This window comes from Dermacentor albipictus, chromosome 7 (assembly GCF_038994185.2).
Source record: "Dermacentor albipictus isolate Rhodes 1998 colony chromosome 7, USDA_Dalb.pri_finalv2, whole genome shotgun sequence".
Lineage (NCBI taxonomy): Eukaryota > Metazoa > Arthropoda > Arachnida > Ixodida > Ixodidae > Dermacentor > Dermacentor albipictus.
The window spans coordinates 134,095,602-134,118,660 of NC_091827.1; the positions used below are offsets into that span (position 1 = coordinate 134,095,602).

The 23,059-nt window shown below is 47.7% G+C and overlaps 1 protein-coding gene, 1 long non-coding RNA gene and 1 pseudogene across 8 annotated transcripts in view; 2 read left to right on the top strand and 1 right to left on the bottom strand.

Annotated features, from left to right (window-relative positions):
• LOC135911538 (chymotrypsinogen B-like) overlaps window positions 1-23,059 on the top strand; it is a 799,265-nt gene that overhangs the window by 435,404 nt on the left and 340,802 nt on the right. The gene's annotated exons all lie outside the window — the stretch shown is intronic.
• Window positions 1-23,059, bottom strand: part of LOC135911540 (uncharacterized) — a 302,235-nt gene that overhangs the window by 231,694 nt on the left and 47,482 nt on the right. Inside the window, exon 1 of one of the 5 annotated variants that reach the window (XR_010567384.2) lies at window positions 1,090-1,160. The exons of the other annotated variants lie outside the window; for them this stretch is intronic. This is a non-coding gene — a long non-coding RNA (uncharacterized lncRNA). Of the gene's footprint in view, window positions 1-1,089; window positions 1,161-23,059 lie in introns of those variants that run through there. 5 annotated transcript variants of the gene reach the window in all.
• On the top strand, window positions 18,284-21,189 carry LOC135911526 (uncharacterized; annotated as a pseudogene).

Genomic DNA, 23,059 nt, shown 5'->3' on the forward strand with positions numbered 1-23,059 from the left:
ACAGAAAGGGACTTCGCTTGGCGATGGGAGTTCCAACGGCTGCTTCAAACAAGAAAGTCACTAATGAGGCAGAGTCTCTTCCACTCCGCCTCTTGGCATCTCAGGCGTTGCTGACGCAGCTATTAAGGCTGAGCGAGTCACGCGCAGGCATGGCGCTTCTCCGGCGGCTGAGAGCACGAACGCGTTCACATTTTCATGTGACGCTGAACACCTTCCGATTTTTAGGATTGGAATGGCCTAAACAAAGTCGCCTTGACCCGCTATGGTCTTTTCCGGATGTTACCTGCAGCCTCAATGTACCCCACCTACCGACGATACGCACCATTTCAACTGCTGAAGCCAGGTTTATTGTGCTGGACCACTTGAGCACTGTGTTTCAAAGCCACCTACAAGTATACACAGACGATTCGGTGTGCGCACAAACAGATAGCTGTGCAGCGGCATTCTGCATACCATCCCTTGATGTGTCATGGTCTGGCCGACTGGATAGCGTAGTTTCCTCTACAACAGTAGAAAGCGCCGCAATCACCGCGGCTTTGCGGAAACTACGGGCCTTTTCTGCACGTGATGTCGTGGTCCTGACGGATTCCAAGTCAGCATTACAGAGATTACATCGGGGCCTACCTCTAGAGAAATTTGCAAGGCAGTCTCTGGCACTGATTGACGACCTAACGAGCAAAGGATTTAACATAAGGTTTCAGTGGATTCCATCACACGTAGGAATTGATGGAAACGAGGAAGCTGACGCCCTTGCACGCCAAGCGCTGACATGTGTCCCAAAAGCGAAAGCTCCAAAAGCTTTTCAAAACCCTAAGGGTGCAATCCGCCTTCACTTTAGACAGATGCACAAGAATCCACACGAATCCTGCGTGACTCATGGATTTACACGCGAACAAGCAACGCTTTTATACCGCATCAGGACCGACTCCACGTACACCCCCGCTGGGTATTCAAGACTGGGCTTCGCGCTTACCCACTCTCTGTTTCCTGTGGTGACATTGACGACATTGAACATTTCATTTGGCTATGCCCGCAGTTTGACACAGAAAGAAAAGCGATGGTCGGCAACCTACAAAAGAGCGGTCTTACCCACAGGACCTTTGAAGACGTTGTTTTCCCCGGAGGGCCCGCGGCATTCAGGAAGAGAGCGCAACGACTGCTGATAGCCTTCCTGCGAGACACGGGGCTTATCGACACCTGGTGACACCACCCTGATCTCAACTCAAAGGACGATCAGGCGGAACAATTGCCGGCTATGTATGCCAGGCTAACCCCACCTGCTTCAACATCACCACCACCACCACCACCACCACCACCGCCTCTTCTTTTGTGTGATGCAGTTCCTTTTGTGCCGCTTCCCTTTCAGTTTTTGAAGCAATACCTCCGAGACTGACGTCACCACCACACTTGGGTAACCAGCAGCCTGCAGCCTACTTAACTGTGCAATGAAACTCATGTTCGCAGAGTGAAGATTTCTTTAGGGAAGATTCTAAACACATCAAAGCAATGGCGCGTTTCACAGTCTTTGAGTGCGCGGACGCCTAAGGTAAAAGTTCCTTACGTGCACGTGGCGAGTACATCCAACAGGCGTGGCCTGTTTGTAAGGGTAGCTGCACATCTAAAAACTGGAGTTTACCGTCCCTAGATAGTTCATGTGCGAAAGTTAAACCTTTGCCATTGTCATTGAACAGAGTTAAATGATCAGCTACCGTCATGGAGCATTCGTTGTTAGTCTGTTTTATCACAACAAGAAAATCGTCAACATATCTAAAAATCTGAACCGAGTCATTCTTTAAGGCACTCTTAAGAGCGCGGTCGACAAACGATAAAAAAATATTGCAAAGAGCAGGCGCCACACATGAACCAATACACACACCACTTTTCTGGATAAAAAGGTTATTTTCGAAATGGATAAAAGTTGCACTTAAATAAAATTCAAGAAGGCATGATGAGCTATTTTGCAGTATGATGACGTGCATCGAAGAAAGTGGCGAGGTAGATTTTCGCAATGCCACCGGATTGTCTTCGGAAAGTTTCATGTCCCTTCTTGAATTTTATTTAAGTGCAACTTTTATACAGTTCGAAAATAACCTTTTTATCCAGAAAAATGGTGTGTGTATTGGTTCATGTGTGGCGCCTGCTCTTTGTAATATTTTTTTATCGTTTGTCGACCGCGCTCTTAAGAGTGCCTTAAGCAATGACTCGGTTCAGATTTTTAGATATGTTGACGATTTCCTTGTTGTGATAAAGCAGACTATCAACGAATGCTCCATGACGGTAGCTGATATTTTAACTCTGTTCAGTGACAGTGGCAAAAGTTTAACTTTCACACATGAGCTATCTAGGGATGGTAAACTCCAGTTTTTAGATTTGCAGCTATGTTTACAAACAGGCCACGCCTGTTGGATGTACTCGCCACGTGCACGTAAGGAACATTTACCTTAGGCGTCCGCACACTCAAAGACTGTGAAACGCGCCATTGCTTTGATGTGTTTAGAATCTTCCTTAAAGGAATCTTATCATCACTCTGCGAACATGAGTTTCATTGCACAGTTAAATAGGCTGCAGGCTACTGGTTACCCAAGTGTGGTGGTGACATCAGTCTCGGAGGTATTGCTTCAAAAACTGACAGGGAAGCGGCACAAAAGTAACTGCATCACACAAAAGAAGAGGCCTGAAGTTGTGCCGTATTGCCACAGAGTAGCTCAAAATCTAAAGAATGTCGCCACTAGATACCAAATCCCGGTAGTGTTTTCCGCTCCTCAGAAACTGTCAATTTTGTGCAGCCATATTTCTAAAACAAGTAAAAAACCTGACGGGGAAAAGAACCACGTGAAATGTGTAGATTGCAGCGTCGGTGTGGTTTATAAGATTCCCTTGTCATGTGGCAAAGTGTATGTAGGGCAGTCAGGCCGCTGTGTTAACGAGCGCCTTGGAGAACATGAGCGATGCATACCAACAGGCACAGCTTCCCATTTGGCTCAGCATTGTAAAAAATGCACGTGCATACCCATGTTTCGTGATACCACGATTTTGAAGAAGAGCCGTGACACCATCGCCCGAGAGTTAGCGGAAGCATTTTTCATTCAGTCATTGGCCTCACCGTGCATTAGTGTGCCTTCCTTAACCTTGTACAGCGCTGATTTTTTTATTTTTTTTTATTCTGTCGCGTGAGTGCGCTCTTGGGATCGGATGTTGGTGGCTCCTCCGCATGGTGATCACTGCGCATGTTCCACTGGTTTGAGCGGTCTATGAAGGAATGACGCAATAAAATGATGTCAGTTGAGAGTAGCGCCTTGTCCTGGTCGTCTTTCTTGCGTCTGTCGTTTTGCGCTAAACAAAGTATTCATGTATCAATGCGGTGTTGTAATGACTGCGTTCGGCTGGCTCTTTCATGTTTTAGCTGTAATTTTAAGATCCCCCTCTTCGTAGTCTGCACCAACCTTTCCACTGCACCTTTGACTGGGGGTGATATGGGGGCGTGAAAAGTGACTTTACATTGTTTTGTTCCAAGAACCGGTGAAATTCCCTGGATCTAAATTGTAGACCATTCTCGGTCACAACGAAACTGGGCAGGCCATACGCCGAAAAGCTGCTTCTTACCGCCTCCACCGTGGCCGAGGCTGATGTGCCGTGCATTACTCTTAGCTAGAGCCATTTTCAGTACGCGTCTACCATCAGCAGCAATGATCTGATAACATTTCCGCAAAATCTAAATTAACCTTTTCCCAAGCGTTTGTAGCTATTGGCCATGGTTGCACCGGTACTGATTGTGCTCAACTCCGTACACTTTGACAGACCTCGCACGCTCGTATCATGTCTTCTAGTTCTGTATCCAGGTTTGGCCACCAAATCTAACTGCGAGCCAGCATTTTGATTTTCGTCATTCATGGGAGGCTCTCGTGAATTAAAGACAGACTACTTGGCCTAAGAGCTTTCGTGATAACAACCCGACTGTTCCACAACAAATAACCCTGCTCTATCGATAACTCGTGTCGACGACTAAAATACGGGTGGTATTGCACTTCTCTTTCTTGAAGCCAACCGCGTCACGTCATGTCTACTACCGCTCTCAGAACTTCATCTCTGCTTGTTTCTTCAGCCACTTCCTGGGCTGTAAAGGGAACCCCTCACTGAGGCGAAAAAAATATTGTTCTTTCCCCGTAGTTGTTTCCAACGGAAGCCTCGATAAGCCGTCTGCGTGGCCTACTTGTTGGCCCTTCTTGTACTTGATGACATACTGATAACAAGCCGAGAAATTTTTTCATCACTGCGCTCTTGCTATCGCTACTTGACTGCTGTGTCTCTTCGCATCAAACAACTGCGCCAGCGGTTGATGATCAGCCGCTATTTCGAACTGCCGACCGAACAAGTACTTAAGGAATTTTTAATGCCAAAAATAATGACTAGAGCTTCGCCTCAATTTGTGCATACTTTCTTTCGGCCGCTGTAAGCATGCGTGACGCGAACGCAATAGGTCTCTCGCAACGACCTTCGGTATGGTGCGCACCGCTCTAAAGCCGTATGCCGATGCGTCACATGTAAGGCGCAGCGGTTTGTTTCCATCGTACAAAGTTAGCACTGAGCCGCCGCTCAGGAGCAGCTTGCATTTATGAAAGCAGCTTTCATTCTCTGTTGTCCATTCCCATGGACAATCTTTTCTGAGGAGCTTGTAGAGCGGTTCTAAGGTGTTGACTGTTTGGAAAAGGAACCTAGCGTAAAAATTCACCAACCCTAGTAAAGCCTCCAATTCGGAGACACCAGTCAGAGTTGAAGCCCCCAGTATGGCTTCTATTTTATCTTTCGTAGGATGCATGCCAACCGCATGAATATTGTGACCAAGATAGAGGACGCGGTTTTTACGACATTTACATTTACCAGCGTTGGCACGTATCCCATGCTTCCGTAGTCTCTGCAGCACCTGTTCGGTGCGTCTCAGGCACGCGTGTTCGGTCTTTCCTGCTATGAGAACATCATCGAGATAGCACACTGTGCCCTCCAAGCCAGCCAATACCCGATACATTACCGACAGGAAAATGACAGGTGCGCTCGCGACACCGAACGGTAAAGGAGTGAAACGGAAAAGCCCAAGGTGTGTATTTATCGTTAGCAGCTCTTGCGAAAGTACGCTTTCGATAAATCAAGCACACTGAAACAAGTTCCCCCTGCCAACGACGCGAGCACATCTGGAAATGGCAGCGGGTAGTGGGCAACCGTAATGCAGGGGTTTAAAGACGTATGGTAGTCAGCACAGAGTCTGACCGCTTCTCCATCACTCTTCAGAACTGCTACGACCGGGGTTGCCCATTGGCTTTCACGCACCCGGTACAACACACCGGCCGATTCCAACTCCTTCAACTCTTTCTTTAACTTTGTCTTTCAGGGCGTATAACACTGCCCTGGCTCTACAGAACACAGGTTGCGCTCCCTGCTTCACTGCAAAGGAGCCCACAAACCTCTTAATAGTTCCAATTGGGCCCGTGAACATAACCTTGTGCTTGTCTAGCAACCCCTCCTGTTTAGCAATTGTGTGCACTCGCAAAACATGTAACCAGTTTAGGCGAATATGCTTCAAGCAGTCTCGGCCAAGCAGTGCATACCGTGCGCTCCTGTTCATTCGCCGCTATCCCGAGCGGCAGTCTAAAAGAATAGCTTTAATGAGTTACATTTACAGTGACATTGCCCTTCAAGGGAATGCTTAAGCCATTGTATGTCCTTAAGCGAAACTACACATGCTGATATGGCAGATGTCCAAAGTATTTCACAAAATCACTTTCAGGCATAATAGATACCGCTGAGCCCATGTCTATTTCCATGGCAGTGATTTGCCCATTTACACTCATATCAATTTTGTACAGCTCAACCCTTTCTCTTAGCGTGTACAGTTATAAGCTAGAGGTGTCCTCTTCCGCGGTGAAATTACCCTACCTTCTCTTACACGTAATAGCTAAATGTCTCATCTGGGAACAACTGTAGCACCTTGCCTTTATGAGCCGACAGTCCTGCTGGTGATGGCGATTCCCACAACGAAAACACGACCGTATCCTCTTCTTCTCAGCAGACCCTTTCCTCGCAGCCGTCGTACCACGCCGCCGAAAGTCGCTGGTTAATCGCATAGTCGCGGCATTGTCGCCGCGTTGCCACTTGACGTCGTCCTCTTGTTCTTGGTTCCCGTCTCGTCCCGGTAGCGTCTCCCTCGCGTGGTTTTCCGCGGCTTCCATGGACGTGGCGATAACACACGCTTTGTCCCATGTTAGGCCTTCCTCAACTTCAGTGGCCAAAAGCTTGCATCGAATAGCCTCGCTGCGCACACCCACGACGAGCTTGTCTCTGAGCGCCTCAGTTAAAAACGTTCCAAACGAGCAGTGCGTTGCCGACCACTTCAATTCCACGATGAAGTCGTCAACTGCCTCGCGGGGTCCCTGTGTGCGTTTATGGAAGTTGTAACGCTCCGTGACTATCGACCGCTTTCGCGCGTAATGTTTCAGAAGCGCCTGTTTTATCTCTTGATACGTCTTCTCTTCTGGAGCCTCCTGAAACATCAAGCTCCGCAATGGGGCTTACGCGCTGTCACCCGCTATCGTGATAAGAACATCCGTCTTGCGTGGTCCGTCCAGCTTATTCACTCTCGCAAAAGCATCGAACTGCTCGAAGTAGATATCGATGTGTCGTGGTACAAAATTCCATCAGGCGCCCAACGAACAGTTGGTGGCTTGAAGACGATGGCAAATCGTTGTCCATGATTTCATTTCATTTCATTTTATTTGTGCCCAATTACAAGCAAATGGAGGGGGCCAAGGTAAAAGCTGCTTATTGGCAGCTTGAGTGGTCCCTTGCCCCCTTTGCATATTGGCAGACCAGTGGCAAAGAACACTTTCAGAAATGAAAAAATAAAGAACAGTGTGTTACATCAAATAAATTACATTTCTTTCATTGAATACATGTGGTTTTACGGAACCATGGCGATTTAAATCGTAGTTTTCACCAGACAGATGAGCTCCGATTGTGTCAATGCCGGCTTCTAGGTAAGAATTTAGTAGCCGTGGCAAGGTATTTGCGACCATTTTATGGCTGTAATTTGTCCTCGAAAAGGGTATGAGCCATTTTTCATGGCTGAGCATCCCATATGTGGGGTATTCTCTGTTAAGTTTGCTATATTTGTTAAGTTGCTTCTATTTTTTACCTGAAAGTAGTACGTGCGTAGGAGGGTTGGTTTGTAGAGATGATGACTTTTTGTTATGTTGTACTTGATAAAAAGGCTCTCAGTGTGCGAGTTGTATGGCGCATTTGCGATAGCGCGTATTATATTTTTGCATCAATAGTATTTTAGAGTGATTGGAAGCTGATGTCATGCCCCATACAAGATGGCAATAATTTACATGCGAGGCAAGCAGTGCATTATAAATGATCAATTTAGCTGACGTTGGTAAAAGGTAGTGATTTCGATGTAGTATACCTGTTACGCGGCTCAGTTTCTGAAGTACAAAATCCACGTGAGCGTCCCATTGCAAAGTGTCGGTAAAATATACGCCAAGTACTTTTACCGTGTCAACAACCTCTATTTTCTCAGAGTTCTAAAATATGTTGTGGGTCAATGGAGTACAGGTACCTCTTGTTTTAAAGATGACTGCTTGTGTTTTATTCGAGCTTGTTCTTAAAAAGTTGTCCTGGCTCCATTTTGAGATGTGGGTTAATAGGTTGTTCGCTGCACCAATGAGGCCTGTATAAGAGTTGATTGATAAAAAGCACTCGTATCATCTGCGTAGTTTATGAATTTTGCTTCTAGGTGGATAAGAACTGTGTCGTTTATGTAAACGTTAAACAGAAATGGGCTAAGAATACTTCCCTGAGGGACACCTGTTTGTGTTTTTCGTGTAGATGATATGCTAGTGTTTATAGCCACACATCGCTGTCAATTTTTCAGGTAGGATGTCAGTAACTGAAGAGGAAGGCCCCTGATGCCACATCTCTTAAGTTTAAGTATTGCTGCTTAAATCAGGGCCGGCGGTTCATCCCATGCTTGTCGCCATTATTAAAGAGACGACAGTTGCGCAAGAGATTTATTGACGACGACTGGCCGGTACATCACATATCTGAAGACACGCCCCCCTGCTTGGGTAGGATATTTATACTGTAATGGTGGCGCTCGAAACCTCAGCAGTCACGGAGGCATTACGGAATCAGGGTGTAGACGAGCCATATATAAAAATACTGAAAAATATCTATAGCGGCTCCACAGCCACCATAGTCCTCCATAAAGAAAGCAACAAAATCCCAATAAAGAAAGGCGTCAGGCAGGGAGATACGACCTCTCCAATGCTATTCACAGCGAGTTTACAGGAGGTATTCAGAGACCTGGATTGGGAAGAAATGGGGATAAAAGTTAATGGAGAATACCTTAGTAACTTCCGATTCGCTGATGATATTGCCTTGCTTAGTAACTCAGGGGACCAACTGCAATGCATGCTCACTGACCTGGAGAGGCAAAGTAGAAGAGTGGGTCTAAAAATTAATCTGCAGAAAACTAAAGTAATGTTTAACAGTCTCGGAAAAGAACAGCAGTTTACAATAGGCAGCGAGGCACTGGAAGTCGTAAGGGAATACATCTACTTAGGGCAGGTAGTGACTGCGGATCCGGATCATGAGACAGAAATAATCAGAAGAATAAGAATGGGCTGGGGTGCGTTTGGCAGGCATTCCCAGATCATGAACAGCAGGTTGCCATTATCCCTCAAGAGAAAAGTGTATAATAGCTGTGTCTTACCAGTACTCACCTACGGGGCAGAAACCTGGAGGCTTACGAAAAGGGTTCTACTCAAACTGAGGACGATGCAACGAGCTATGGAAAGAAGAATGATAGGTGTAACGTTAAGGGATAAGAAAAGAGCAGATTGGGTGAGGGAACGAACGCGAGTTAATGACATCTTAGTTGAAATCAAGAAAAAGAAATGGGCATGGGCAGGACATGTAATGAGGAGGGAAGATAACCGATGGTCATTAAGGGTTACGGACTGGATTCCAAGGGAAGGGAAGCGTAGCAGGGGACGGCAGAAAGTTAGGTGGGCGGATGAGATTAAGAAGTTTGCAGGGACGGCATGGCCACAATTAGTACATGACCGGGGTTGTTGGAGAAATATGGGAGAGGCCTTTGCCCTGCAGTGGGCGTAACCAGGCTGATGATGATGATGATGATGGTGGCGCTGGAGTGCCCACAAGCCTGTCCCCCTGCTGGTGACAAGATACAACATTCGGTCTCGAAGATGAAGCTGGCTCCCTACAAGTAACACGACAACTTCAGGCTGCCCAAACTAGCCAAGCAAATTCCTTCTCTGAAGCACTGTAGGCTTCTTCTCTTACAGTTAGCTTATGGCTGGCATAGAGGATAGGATATTCCTCATTATCGTCGCCGACCTGACTAAGTACCACGCCCATACCCCTGTCGCTTGCGTCACATGGAACTATGAATTCCTTTTTGTAGTCCGGCGAGCGAAGCACAGGGCGAGAAACCAATTTTCAACTTTGGAAAGCGTTTTCTTTGTCCTTATTCCAGTGCACTCTACTCCGTGCTCCCTTTCGGACGCCGTCCGTTAAAGGACTTGCTATTTGTAAGTAATTCGGAATGTACCGTTGATAGTAACCCACAAGTTCCAAAGATGAACGAATGTCTGTTTTCGTACGCGGTTGAGAAAAATCTCCAGTCGTGGCAGTTTTCAGCTCGGCCGGCCGTCTCGTGCTCTGACCGATAACATGGCCAGATATGTAACCTGCGAGCAGCCAAACCTACACTTTTCCGCCTTCATCGTTAAGCCTGCTTCCCTCAACCGTGAGAGCACCTGTTTGAGGTGCGATACGTGCTTTTTCCAGCTGTCCGAAAAAATTGCTGCATCATCGAGATACGGCGAAGCGAACTCCAGCATGTCTTTCAGGACAATATCCATTAACTTAGAGAAGCGAAAGGGCGCGTTTTACAGCCCGAAGCTTTGGGTGAGAGGGCGAAACATGCCTGTAGGTAAGATGAATGCGGCATAGCGGCTGCCATTTTCTGAAAGGGGAACTTGCTAGCATCCCCGCCCGATATGCATAGTTGAAATGTATTTAGCAGCGCTAACTCTTTCGATTCGTTAATCAATGTTGGGTATCTTGTGCAGCTGATCCCTAGTGATGGCATTTCACTTCCTGTAGTCACGCACGGACGAGGGTCTTTATTAGTGGCTTGTACATGTATTAGTGTTCACGTTTAGCCACTCCCAGCAGGCTCAAGAACTCCCAACTCTAGCATGCGCTGTATCTTTACCTCCATAATTTTCTTTGTCATGGAAACACACTCTAAGACTTTGATCTTACGGGTTCGGTTGATGTCGGCTCTATTTCATGCGTTATTAATTCGGTTCTACCTGGCAGATCGCTGAATCTGTCGAGATGTTCCCCTAACAGCCCTCTTAGCTCATTTGGCTGCTCGGATCTAAGAGAGTGCGAGCTTACCGAATGTTTCACCAATTCTTCTAGGCTGATATTAGAGTTGAGGTCGCCTTATACTCATTAAACTCGGTACTAGTGTCATTCTTCTCCTTGGTGGTACAGTTAACGACTACGATCCTCTCCACGTACGGCTTCATCAAATTGCAGTGGTATATCCACACCTTCTTCCTGCGACCGGGCACTTTCAGAGCATAGTCAGTATAGGAAAGTTTGTGCAACACTTCAACGGGTGCGTTGCAGTGAACTTCAAGCTTCTTCTTATTTGAAGGTTTGAAGATCATTACCTGGTCTCCGGCGTTAAACGTACGAAGCCACGTATTCTTATCGTAATAGAACTTGGCGTTCTTTTGAGCTACTGCCATGTTTTTCTCGACTAGTTCTTGTGTTGCACTTAGCCGTTCCAGCAGATTTACCACGTACTCTATCATTGTTGGGCTCTCTCCTCTTTCCTCCCACATCTGCCTTAACATTCTCAGTATAGAACGGAGTGTCCTGCCATACACTAGTTTTGCTGTAAAGAACCCTGTCGCTTCATGAGGAACCGTTCGCAAAGCAAACAAAGTGGCCCGGAAGACAATTTTCCCAGTCCTCCTTTGCTCGTAACAGAGCAACCGCAAAACTCGCTTAAGCACTGAATGCCACCTCTCTACACAATTTGACTCAGGATGACAGACAGAACTGTGTGTCAACTTTACCCCGCACTTTTGCAAAATGTGGTGGTCAATGCGCTGGTGAATAATGACCCTTGATCTGCCTGAGTGTCGCCTGGAAACCCAACACGTGCGACTACTGTAAAAAACGCGTCTACTACCTTGGTGGAGTTGAGCTCTTTCAGAGTGATTGCTTCCGGAAACTTTGTAGCCGCACACAGCATCGTAAACATATACAGGTAACCCGACTTTGTATTTGGAAGAGGCCCGAACATGTCTGTCACGAGTCGTCTGAAAGGTTCTGAAATTAAGGGCACTACCTTTAGTGGAGCTTTACAGGTTTCTCCTGGTTTATCCGAGCGCTGTAAGGCGTCACATGAACCTACAAAGTTTTCTACGTCTATGAAACAGCCAGGCCAGTAGTATTCCATAAGCAATTTTTCCTTCGACTTATTTATGCCTTGGTGGCCAGACGACCCATTTCTATGACAGAGACTCAAAAGGTCCTCGCTCTACTTAGTAGGTACAACTAAATGATCGAGAATCCTGCCCTTTCGGTCCCTTTAGTGCCGATACAACAATGCTCCTCTCTCTTATATCGTCACGTTGTGCCTAGCAATGCCTTCTTTAGCTGTGTGTTGCAATTTAGCTAAACTGTCATCGTTCGTTTGCTTGGCTGCCAGTGACTATCTGTCCACACGTAAGAGCTGATCAAAGTTCTTTGGGGCCGGTGATAGGAACGACCCTGTCTCGCTTGCGAGTGCGTCAGCTGGCTCTTCCTGCAGGCGTGAACTTTGACAGCCTAGTGATACGCTCTCATTGAGCTGGTCAGCTGGCAGTGTTCCTCAACCGTTTATTCGTCCCTCTAGCCTAGCTCGAAATTGGTTACTGAAGCTACCTCTATTGCTACTTCCGCTGGAGAAGCTTTCGCATTATCAGCCGAAAGCAACGCGATTTTACGAGCTTGGCCTCACGTCAACGCCTGTGCTGCGCACTGTCCCAGTTTAAGCCTCTTGTTCTGCAGTAACTTATCCAACCGATTCAAGAAAAATGTAACGGCGCCGCAGCGACAAGAATTTGGAACCTGCAGCCTCGGTCACGAGCTCCCCGAACGGTTCGCTGATTTTGACCTTGACCATGGGCAGACACACGCTGTGTTCTTCTGCAACTTGTTTGATCCATGCTGCTTCTCCCGTGAAGTCATCTACCGTCACGTAAGACGGATAGACAATGTCCATAGTGGCGGCACTGTCTCGCAGCACCCGGCAGAAAAAGTGCCTTTTTCATCCACGCCGCAGGAAACTACGCTAGGCTTCCCGCAGTTTATAGCGGTAGGTCCTAGTTTGTGGCACTTACAGCAGCGGGCGGATCAGTCTAAAAGATTCGAATTTTCTTTTCTGCTCTTTTTGTACAGTTTCCCCATTTGACTTCTCGCTCTTTTAGGAGGGCTTTTTCACCAGCTTTACAGGCTCCGGCCGTCTAATCTGCGAACCCTTTTTGAACGGAAATGGTTTCCGTGGTCCATTTCAACCGAGCCAATTTCCGTCCTCGGCGTTCAGCTTTCTACGCGTTGCGTATTCTTCGGCTAATTCAGCTGCCCTTTTCCACAGTCTTTACGTTTCCTCTCTCTTGCACCCACAGCTTCGCAGATTGTGGGATGCTATCGTGAAACTGCTCTCGTACGCATACGCGCTTTTCAACCACTCGACTAGATTGGCCTTTAAGCCGTATGAAAACGCCGGGTACCGCTCACTATTCTTCTTGCCTGTGCTTCTAAACCTTTGCCGAAAAGCTTCGGCTGAAAGGCAGTACATCTTCAAAAGGCTAGCCTTAACCTTCGCATAATCATATGCATGTTGCACAGATTCTGGCGATTACTTCCGAAGCCTCACATGGCAACATAGACAGCAACCGCTGTGGCCATGTACTCGGACCGAAGTTTATCTTCTCGCAAGTCCTTTCACAATTTCCTAGGAACAAGCCTATGTCGTTCCCCACCTCAAACGGCTTTAACAGCCTGTCCATGCGTTATGTGTCTGCCTCAATCCATCGTTCCACATCCCCTTTACTTCCTTGAGACAACACCAAACATTTGCTTTCAAGTTCAAGTTGCATATTTCTTAACCAGCGATCTTTCTCGCGTTCCTCTCTCTCTCTTTCTCTCTCTCTGTCCCGTTCTTATCTATGCCGTTTTTTTGTCTCTCCGTCCCGTTTCTTTCTTTTTCTAGGAATTTTCAACCCAATTTCAGTGTCCTCCTCACTGGCCTGTTCCGAAATCAGCTGCAATAATTCCGGTTTTAGCATTTCCTTGCGTACCTCTAGGCCCAGTTCCTCACTAACAATCAACAATTCTTCTCTCAGCTGTGTCCCTAACTCAATGATTGCTGCTTTACTGCGTTGGTCCTGCCCGCTAAACATCCGTAGGTAAACACATCCCAGCTAATAATCAACAATCCAGCTTCCTTACTGTTCTAAACAGAACCACAAAATAAAGCCTAGAGAATGAAAGCAAGAACCAAGCAATCACTGCAGACAAAGCACCACGTCAAAAATTCTGTCTCACCGCTGCCAGCCAGTTGTAAGGGTTGGGATCGGGCACGAAATAGATGGTAGCTGGCCCATGCCGTCGTCCAACTCATACACGCTGAAGACATTATTGAAGGGAGATACTTGTTCTCATCGAGAACGAGGGATATGGGATTTATTCACGATATCCACAGGAAGGGTGGAGAGGTGGAGAATGTAACAGTTCATCAATCTAGCATGACTGAAAGAGCAGGCACATCCAGCAGCCGCGCAACCGTTCCTTAAAAACACTCTGTCCTCCTTATATTCCTAGGTGAGGGAAAACGGCCGCTCAACCTTCGACCAATGGGAACGTCCAAAGTCATCGTAGCCAATCCGCCTTTGAGGGCGAGGGTTTACACACTCCCTTCTGCACGGGTTTCACTGAACACACTCAGGTGAGCGGGTTCTTGCAACCGGGGGTCTTGCCCCGAGCAGGCGCCTCTTGATCCTAGAGTTGACTCCGCAGTCAGAGGCCGCCGCGTCTGTCCATTGACTGTGACGACTTCTGGGGCCCGTGAGACCGCACCGCAAAACATCCTGTTCCAGCAGTTCTCTTGTTCCAAGCCAACCGTGAAGGCGATGACGAATCCACTAACAATACTTGATCCGCCGACCGGGGCTAGATATTCCGGCGCCGTACGGCTGTTGACGCTGCGCATTGTCGTCTTTACAAAGCGAGTCGTCGCAGCGGGCTGGGGAGGGTTCCAAGGTCGCTTCTCCGAACATCACCACACCGGCAGCTGCGGCGGGCTAGGAAAATGTTGCAGGTCGGTGCCCCTGTAGGCCGATCGTAACAATAATCAACGCTGTGGTCTGTGTCGCTTTTCGTGCTGTTGTTTAGCACTGTTTACTGTTCGTAAAGAATGTCTCGAATTATTGCCCAAGTTGTCTTCTCTATGGCATGTGTAAGGTATCTTGTGCTTGCTCTTGACAACATATTGTCTGTAGCTATGGAGAACTCATTGATCCCGAAACAGCATGGAGTTCGCACCGGCCGCTCCACTATCAGAAATCTGGCAAGCTTCACAACACACATCTCCGCGCCAGTACTTCTAACAGGGGCAAGTTTTTTAATTGAAATGAATTGAATTTTATTTCTCGTTCATTCATATGAGGGTAGGCGAAGACTAAATTTCAGACCCCGTAAGAGACAAGTTTGACAGCAAATCAGATACATATGCATAATTTTTCAAGTTACAATATACCTGATTGCTGCAAATGAAATCACAGGAACAATGTCTGTTGTCATCGTGTTCAAATACCATCAAATTAAAGATGAAGTGTACAACACGGCTAAGTACAACTAAACATTTCAGATTCGACAATGTTCTACCATTGTACAAACAAAAACATGTTTTTTGTAAAAATAAACGGTATCAAATTTCTAGAGCATTAAAAACGTACAGAATGCGCAAGAAAATAAAAACAATACAAGAAAATCACATATCCTAATTGGTTGCTAAAATAATACAAAAGAAATGAAAAAGAAAGGAAATTGTAAAACCACACATGGATGCATACAAATATATATGTGTGAATACAAAGGAGACGCAACAATAAGAACACTACATGAAATTATATCATGTGCACCTTGAAGAAAAATTACGTGTAATTCATGGCAGAAACGTTGTTCACTTTACAAGATTAATTATTCAATTTCACAATATATGTCTTCCCTGTTTAACCATTCTCTTATTTCTTTTGAACGCCCTTGAAGAAGTATGCAAGAATACGAATTCACTGTATCTGTTCACTATTTTTGTGGATTGATATACAAATTTACGTTCCCCGTAATTGGTCCTTGTTTACGGCGTGTGTTCTCGGCTATGTCGCAAGAAGTATCCGGAGAAGTTACGTTCAATACATTGTGCGCTTGGGTTTCTCTTTCGGATTTCTAGTAGTTGCATATAGTACATCCTGTCCGCACGGCGTATGTCATTTTTTAATGATGGCGCCGTTCTTACTTGTGAAAAACAGCCATAGTAACTTGCATATAGGCGAATAGCCTTTTTTTTCTGAGGTTATCAATGTCGTGTATTTTGACCTGGTAGTTGTACCCCATGGCAGTATTCCGTAGCAAAGTTTTGAATCAATAAGTGTATTAAACAGTTGCTGTTTCAGCCATAGAGGGATCGGGTGTGCAATTGTATAGATTACACCAATAATGTTTGATAATTCACTGCAAACGAAATTGACATGTGTATTCCATGATAATTCTTCACTAAAATGTATTCCCAACAATTTTTGATGTTTGACATGTTTCATAAGGAAGATGTTGGATTTCACTTGTAGTCTGCCCTCAATTACCTTATTCGGTGCACTAGAAATATTTTGTCTTATTTGCATTCAGCTGGAGTTCATTGGTGATCAACCAGTCAGATAACAAAGATATGTATTTATTTGCACACTGCTCCAATTATGTTGTGCTATCGGTTGTAAAGAAGACATCTGTATCATTTGCATGCATCGCAGCTTCTTGGAAAGCTGGTATATCTGCAACATTGGCACGTGTACTTGTATACGTTTTTTGGATGACCGCTTTTCGTCATCTAAGAAATGTTATCGCTCAGTGTGGGACGCGCCCGCATTTATCAGAAGTTTCTAGAATGTTATCGACGGTTCTTGCTACTGTCTGTTGTCTCCGAAGCCTGTGTAATCTGATTGCATGTGTGACGCCAATTGTGTAGAACTTTCTGGAATACGCGCGGGCACTAGCGATTAATCTGGAACCTTCTATGGCGCATGTGTAAAAGGCAATGCGCTTTACGAGCAGGTCAGATTTCGACGATAGCCGACTGTGTTCGCCGCTATGGTTGTACTTTAGTCGTTTCCTGTTCTTGTGGGCACAGGTTTGCCCAATGAAAGTTAATTTGATCATTTGGAGTATTGGTACTGTGTTCTTCGCCGTCTCTACTACGTGACAATATCATTCACGTAAATAACAAATAATAGCGTACCTAACTTTGAACCTTGTGGGACACCTTGCTGTAGTGTAAGCATTTCAGATGCAGTAATTCCCAGCTGTAGTTCCCAGAGGTGCTTTGCGTTAATGTACCGGGCGCCCCCAGAGAGCCGCAACCCAAGCCCGAACGCGGAAGACAACACCAACGTCGCCAAGGACCAGCGAGGTAGCCGTAGGCTACAAGGACTGCCCCAAAGCATGGACTTTTGCCTGAGACGACCAGGATGTTCATCGCCAAGCCAACCCCTATGGCAGCCCCAGCGTCACCTATCATGCTGAAACAGCCCAGGGAGACACCGACCTTCCATGGATCATCATTTGAAGACACGGATAACTGGCTGAAAACATATAAAAGGGTCACTGCATTCAACAAGAGGAACTCCGACGAGAAGCTCCGGCATGTGTACTTCGCCTTAGAAGCCGCTGCCAGCACGTGGTTTGAGAACTCGGGAATCATTACTGACTACATGGGACCTGTTCCGCGAAGGCTTCTTGCAGACGTTCAAGAGCAGCCTGCGCAACGAGCGAGCCGAAGCTCTACTGCAAACCCGCTGCAGCTGCCGAAAGATAATATCGCGATCTTTACGGAGGAGATGACTCGCCTCTTTCGACACGCCGACCCAGACATCCAGAAAAGCAAGAAGTCGCGTCCAGATGCACGATTAGAAGCAACAACGCTTCGCTGGATTGATACGCGGCCCACCTAAGACTGTTGCCGAATTTATTTCCGGGCCGCAACTACTGAGAACACACTCGATATGGGCACAAGGCAATATGATTGCCGACCACTGACAGCAAGCCACACTGACGTTCAAGTACTCGGCAGCGACAACCACCGAGAGACTATCAGAGCGGTTGTTCGCGAGGAACTGCAGAAGCTCTTTCCAAGGGCACAGCCTCAAGTGGCCACAATTGCCGCCATCGATAAAGCAGAGGTTCAGCGATCCCTTGGACTTCCTTAGATAAATCCACAATCACTGCATCCCCAGCCGGAAGCGATGACCTACGCCGCCGTCGCCCGCCGTCAAGGTCCCCCTCTCAGGCCGCGCCAAGGCCCTGTAATGCGACAATTCCGTCGTGCACCCCCGCCGCCGCCAGCGCGCCCACGCGTCACCCAGCGCAGCTACGCGAGGAAGACGGACATTTGCCGCGCCCCCGACCACCGTCCGCCCTGATATCGCTGCGGAGAATCCGGCCACATACACCGCCGATGGCGTTACCGCGAAATGGCACTGCGAGAGTTCGCCGTCAATGCGCCGCGCCCTCGTGATATTGCCGACTAACCTGCCGCTACTGAGTGGAGCCCTCGACCACCGTACCGTTCGTCGTCACCAGGCCACTACCTCTCGCCGCGGCACCGTCCATACGCTGGCCAAGTGAGGGCCGGTCGCAAGCCCATATTCAGAAAACTAAAAGTAGCAATTGACAGTGTTGTGTCATCACCTCTAAGATAGAACCAGCAGTGGCACTCTGACGTCACTGAAGTCTTGAATTGTGTATCTTAGATAGAGCGCACGTGCTTGTGTGTGTGTCTGTGATGTCACTGATTAGTGGCACTGTATAGCTATATAATACGGCCACGTAAGTGCCTTGTGGTTCTTTTCCGTTGTATTGCTAGTGGCAATAAACATGTGTTCTGGCAAGTAGGCTGCTGCGTACTTGAAGACACAACAGTGGCGACGATGATGGGATACTCATAGCGGATGATAACCAGGCCACGGCTGAAGCGTTGCTTGCGGCTCTAGCAGTTTGGGAACAGCAGGCGTCTAGGCGGACTACCATGGCTTCCTTCGGCCGCTTTGAGCCGTTCACGGAGGAGGGAGACGAAGACTTCGAATCTTATGTGGAACGCTTTGAACACTACATCCGTGCCACCCAGGTGAGCGACGCCTTGAAGGTATCCGCTTTTGTGACGGCCATTGGAAAACAGACCTACCGCACGTTGAAGAATTTGCAGGCCCCAGTGAAGCCCGAAGCCAAAACATACGACGAACTGGTCAGGGCTCTCCAAGGGCACTATTCACCGAAGCCCTTGGTGATAGCGGAAAGGTTCCGGTTCAACAGTAGGTCGCAGCAAGAAAACGAACCAGTTGCTACGTTTGCATTAGAACTGAAAAGGTTGGCTGCATCCTGAGAGTTCGGGCAATTCCTGGATGACGCTTTGCGGGATCGGTTCGTGGCCGGGCTGAGAAACAAAACAGCACAAGCGGAGCTCCTCAAGAAGTGTGCCCTGACGTTCCAAGCTGCTTATGACCTTGCCAAAAGCGCGGAACTCGCTCGCACCGAAACAAGGAAGATTCATCCTAAAGACCTCAGCGAGGTGAACTTGGTCCAGCAACCCCAACAAAGAAAACCCGAGGCCACTGCATGGGCAAGACGGGCAGCTAGCAAGCACACGGAGCGGCAAGCCGAATCAACTGACTGTTTCCGTTGCGGATCAACGCATACCGCCGCAACCTGCCCCTTTCGCAAATATTGATGCCGGGCCTGCAAAAAGGTGGGACACCTGGCAAGGGTCTGCAGAACGACGCCACGTTCGGTACACGCCCTTGAAGAGAGCACTGGCTTAGAAGGCTCCTGTGACTCGGACAATATAGGTGGTGAGGACGATATCTTGCTGAGCCATATTTTTTCATGTAGCACTAATGACGGTAGCTACATTGTGAAAGTTAGAGTGGCAGGTAGGAATGTCAAAATGCAAGTTGACACACGAACATCTGTGTCTATCGTACCAGAAACGTTGTACCGGCAATATTGGTCTGATTTACCTCTAGAAAGTTGTAGTTTACGGCTAAAAACGTACGGAGGCGTCCCGCTGGCAATTACAGGCAAGGTGACGGTGCGAGCAGAGCACAATGGCCAAACAGCGACCTTGCCTTTAATTGTAGTCCAAACACCACAAATGTGTGACACCTTGTTGTTGGGACGTAATTGGCTAGAGGCTTTGAAGCTGGATTGGGCGAGCGTGTGTAATATCGGTCTTGATAAATCAGCCGCTGTCATCGAACAATTTTCGAAAGTGTTTGAGCCGGCACTAGGACTGACAGCTGACACATCGGTGAACTTAGTGCTAAAAGACAGCAGTACACCTGTTTTCTGTAAGCATCGACCTGTGCCATTTGCACTCAGGGACGCCGTAGCACAGGAATCGCATTCACTGGTGGGATCGGGAGTACTGGTGCCTGTACAGCAAAGCGATTGGGCTACGCCCCTAGTAGTCGTACTCAAGGCTAACAACAAAGTTCGCATATGCGGAGACTACAAAGTGACTGTAAACCGTTGTCTGAGAACCGATTATTACCCTTTGCCAACGTTGGAAGATGTTTTTGTCACGCTGCACGGATGCAAATGTTTTACTGTTCTTGACCTTTCTACAGCGTACCTACAGTTGCAACTGCACCCTGATTCGCATCCTTTGGTCACTGTGAACACCCACCTAGGCCTTTTTCGATACACTGGTCTGCCGAACGGAATAACAAGTGCTCCGTCTATTTTCCAAGCAGTGATGGATGACATGTTAAAGGGTTTAGACAGAGTTTCATGTTATCTTGATGATGTGTTAATAGCAGGAGAAACAAAGGAAGAATGCTATAACAAGGTCGAAGCTGTGCTGACATGGTTCAAGGAACGGGGTGGGAAATTGCGGAAGGAGAAATGCAAGTTTTTTGCGAAGGCGGTGACCTATTTAGGTCACGTGATTGATGACAGAGGAATCCGTCCTTCAGAAGACAAGGTGCGCGCTATCAAGGATGAACTAACGCCAAAAAACAAGAACGAGCTACGCACCTACTTAGGCTTGTTAAATTTCTATGGGAAATTCGTGCCGAACATGTCTGCACAGCTTAAACCATTATATGACTTGCTAGCTGAGAATGTTAAGTGGAACTGGACAGCGTCCGCAGAAAAAACCTTCAAAGAATCCAAGGGCTGGCTGCTCAGTGCATCCGTACTCGCCTACTTTGACCCTTCCAGGGAGCTAGGGTTGGTTTGCGACGCGTCTTCGTATGGTTTAGGCGCAGTCCTTTTTCACAAGGAAAGATCTGAAGAAAGACCAATCGCTTTTGCGTCTAAGACTCTGACTAAAACGGAGCAGGCGTACGCCCATATCGAAAAAGAAGCCCTGGCTGTCGTGTATGGGCTAAAGAAGTTGCACAAGTACCTTTTCGGGCGGAAATTTCGGATCTACTCCTACCATCAACCCTTAGTGGGGCTATTAGGACACGGTAAGCAAATTCCTGCTATGTCGGCGGCACGCGTGCAGCGTTGGGCCTTACAGATTGCTGCTTATGACTACACATGGGTTTATCGCAAATCGCGGGAGATCGGCAACGCTGACGCACTTTCACGCCTGCCGCTTCCGAACACAGCTGGCGGGTGCACAGATGACGTGTGCTACGTGTACATAGGTTTTTCTACTCTGGACGAGCTCCCACTCTCGGCAGAAGACATTAGAGGGCAAACAAGCAAAGACAAGCTGTTATCTAAGGTGTTGTTTTACACGCAGGTCGGCTGGCCTTCGAAAGTGGCTGATGATGCTTTGGCGCCATATTTTGTGCGACGAAGTGAGCTTTCTGTTGACAGAAAATGCGTGACGTGGGGAAATCGAGTGATGGTGCCAATGTCTCTTCGCGGAAAAGTGCTAGCGTTGTTGCATGAAGGCCATTCTGGAATGGCACGCCTGAAAATGCTGTCTAGAGGCCACGTGTGGTGGCCCCGCCTTACGCAAGACGTTGAACAAACAGTGGAAGAATGTGTCACATGCCAGTTGACCCAAAATGCGGCACCAAAAGTTCCTCTAATGTCATGGGGAGTGTCGAGGCGCCGGTGGGAGAGTGTGCACTTAGATTTTGGTCATCGTGACCAACATTGGTTTCTAGTGCTAGTTGACTCCTATTCAAAGTGGGTTGAAGTGTTTGTCATGAAGTCAACTAGTAGTGAAAAGACAAGAGAGAAGCTGCGCACGGTATTTGCCGCGTACAGGTTACCGGAAGAAGTGGTCACAGACAATGGCCCGCAGTTTACATCAGCACTTTTCGAGACATTCATGAGACGGAATGGCATTCGGCACACTAAATCGCCTCCTTATCACCCAGCATCGAATGGCAGCGCGGAACGTTGTGTACAGACTTTAAAAAAATCTTCTTAAGCAGGTCATGGACGAACAAAGAAATGGGCAGATGAAGTCTCTCCAACACCGGATCGACCAGTTCCTATTCAATTATAGCAACACGCCAACAGGGGTCACTGAAGACGCACAAGCCCGGCTATTATTATCGCGGAAACCTAGGACAAGGTTGAGCCTTCTCCATCCGGACATCGAGCAAAGGATGAAAGAAAAACTTAAGCGAACAAATCAGTCGGCAAATCAGCGACGAGGGGCGTGGAGGGACTTTGAGGAAGGAGAAGGCGTCCTTGTACAGGGTCTACGACTCAGGGAAGGGGAGTGGTTGAGCGGCAAGGTAAATAAACGTGTGAGTTCAAACACTTATGTGGTCGGGATAGGGAACGAAGAGCGGTACGTTCATGTTGATAAACTGCGACCGCGAACATTTCAGGACTGCTTCCCGCAATCGGTTCATGCACCATCTCCAAACACGCCAGCATGTAGCCAAGACATTGTGTCTCGCACGTCTCAAGCTGCACACCCTGTAAACGATGGCAGAGCGCGAGAGACGGTTCAGGCGCCGTCTCCAAACACCGAAACGCCAGCATGTAGCCATGACATTGTCCCTCGCAGGTCTCTAGGTGCACACCCTGTAAACGACGAAGGTGCGCAAAAGACGCCTGACACCGATCAAGCAGGTGAGAAGGCAGCAGCTACCGACAGACAGGCCACCCCTCCGTACCCATCGCCTGCAGGCGGGAAGTCCAGCGGTGGCGCATCGCCATCTTCCCAACAGGAGCTTCGACGCAGCACCAGGCAAAGACGACCGCCTGACCGCTACTAAGAACACTTCAGGGGGGGGGGTGAAGGGAGTGTTGTGTCATCACCTCTTAGATAGAACCGGCAGTGGCACTCTGACGTCACTGAAGTCTTGAATTGTGTATCTTAGATAGAGCGCACGTGCTTGTGTGTGTGTGTGTCTGTGATGTCACTGATTAGTGGCACTGTATAGCTATATAAGACGGCCACGTAAGTGCCTTGTGCTTCTTTTCCGTTGTATTGCAAGTGGCAATAAACATGTGCTCTTGCAAGTAGGCTGCTGCGTACTTGAAGACACAACAGACGGAGGTGTGGTTACTGTTCATTGAACTAATGAATATCCTCCGCCGCCGCCGAAGACGCCCAAGAGACTCTCGACAGCATAAAAACGACACGCCGCCATCCAAACGAAGCCTGGAATCAAAGCAGGCACACGTCATCACAACGCTGCCGACATCGCACGCCAAGAACTAACTG